Consider the following 2,500-nt stretch of genomic DNA (forward strand, 5'->3'; position numbering starts at 1 on the left):
TTATAAAAGATAATGGTATGAATCCTCTTTAAAGTTTTTTACACACTGAAGATGACCAATATTTTTGTTAACACTGATGCTGAAATTTAACAAATATAAATTATATATATTATATATATATATATATACATATATAAGTATTTCATTTATGAAATGAAATGATCATTGTGCTGTGGCATCCCTAGCAATCATATTTGGGATGTGATCAGGAGCTATCAAGTAAGCAAAGTAAAGGCCCCAAGTTTTTTCTTTGCTTATAGTTATATCTACCTAAGAATACTGTCTCTGCCATTTGTTCAGTATGACTAAACACCCACCAGACATGTTATGCATATCCCTGCGAACTACAAGTTCCACTGATAAACACCTTTTGCAGAAACCACTGCCCTGTTGCCATCAGCTTTGCTGTAACCACAGGGAGCTCCTTGAATCCCAGGGTGCAGTTTAATGTCCTGCCCAGGGTAATACACACACACACACACATTATATATATATATATTTATATATATATATATATATATATATATATATATATATATGTGTGTGTGTGTGTGTGTGTGTGTGTGTATATATATATATATATATATATATATATATATATATATATATATATATATATACATTATATATATATTTATATTTACACATACATATTTAGATATATTTACACATACATATATATATTTACACATACATAAATTAATATACATACATATATATATGTTTATATATATATATATATATATATATTATATTTATACACATATATATGTATATACATATATATATGGGTGGGTGCCTCATGCTCAGGGTGATGTGAAGTGAGGCCCCAGAGGTACAGAGCCATGAGTCACCAGCGTGTGGACATGCCCTGGCTCCGTACCAATTCTTGCCCCACAGCCATCCTGGGGTTTATGGGGTGCTCGGGGGAGGTGGGCCTTGCCAGCCCTCCTACCCCCACATAACTCACTGGCATAACTCACCAGCACGCGAGGCAAGCTGTGGGTCCCGTTGGGAGGGCAAATGTTGGGGCACAGGATGGGAATGAGAGTTATTCGTCCCGTCTGCATCTTGGCAGGCGCCAACTAAGTATGAGGCCTGTGGGGCAAAGCCCAAGGGAATCCCACAGGCGGACATTGGGCCCCACAGCCTGCCGACCCATTTTAGTTGGAGCAATGTCGGCGGGGGTGGCAGAGGTGGCGTCCACCTGGAGTAACCACCCGAGGCTTAACCTCAGGCGAGCTATCCTGGTAGGCGCTTGGAACATCTGGTCCTTGTGGCTGGACGAGCGGTTACCCCTACTATTGAGGAAATTGGAGTGGTTGGGAGTTGAGGTGGGTGTCTTCTTGGAAGTGAGAAGACCTGGCAGCGACACCCCCAGGGAGTAGCCATAGCCATCTCCATCTCATTTCAACCCTCGGTAGCTGAGATGACACGAGTTGATGAGCCTATTATGACACTGAGACTGAAGCATACTGTTGGCTCCTTGTCTCTTATTGCTGTGTACACTACTACCGATGTTTGCAAACTTGATGTGAAAGTATCATTCTACTCCAAACTCACGTCTTTGGCAGACAATTGTCCTCAGCGAGACATTGACATTGTTCTTGACGACTTCAATGCAGTATCCTACTGTGATCGAGCTGGCTACAAAATGTTTGATGGCCCCCATGACTCGGGAGCTGATCCTAGCAGCGAGAATAGCCTCCTCTGGGTCTTTGTTAGGTCCCAGAGATTGAGGATTTCTGGCTCCTGATATCAGCGCTCCAACTCGCATTGCTGGACACGGTATAGCGATACGGGTACTGTGGCCAAGGAGATCGACCACATTCTTGTTAGCACTCGTTGGAGGATCCTCCAGAAATTCAAGGTTTACTTGAGTGCCAAGTTCTGTGGCACTGACCATAGGCTGGTAGTAGCTATCCTTCAAAAGTCCTCATCCCTACAGTGGCCACTCTAGGGTGTTTCACTTGACAGACTGAGGGAGGAGTGTGCCCGTGGGTTCACCATGGTAATCTCTGATCGATTCACAGAACTTGAAAACCTGACAGACCCAGTTACTCTTCAAGTGTGAAACACTCAAAGCAGCGCAGGATTCCATTGGCCTACGCCCAAGGGCAAAGCAGAATTTTATCTTCCTGGAGACTTTGGAGGCCACTAAAGCATGTCGCATGGCTTGGCTGAATGGCAATCAGGACTTGCATAGCTCTTTTGTGCCTAAGGTTCAGGCACTGCTGAGAAGGGACAAGGAACATTTCATCAGGAATCTTGCTGAGGAGGTTGAAGGCAATTTTCTTGTTAAATGACCTTCACCCTGCCTACCATGCCCAGAGAAAACTGAACCCTAAGCCCTCCTCGCAGATGACTGCAGTCTGCGCAGTGGATGGACAGATCATTTCAAATCATGTTGGGGTTTGTGAATTTGGGCTAAGTATTTTAAACAGCTGTACCAGGTGGACTCTCCAACAGTTAGCTTGGGTGCAAGTGGTATTACAATATC

This window comes from Penaeus chinensis, chromosome 7 (assembly GCF_019202785.1).
Source record: "Penaeus chinensis breed Huanghai No. 1 chromosome 7, ASM1920278v2, whole genome shotgun sequence".
Taxonomy (NCBI): domain Eukaryota; kingdom Metazoa; phylum Arthropoda; class Malacostraca; order Decapoda; family Penaeidae; genus Penaeus; species Penaeus chinensis.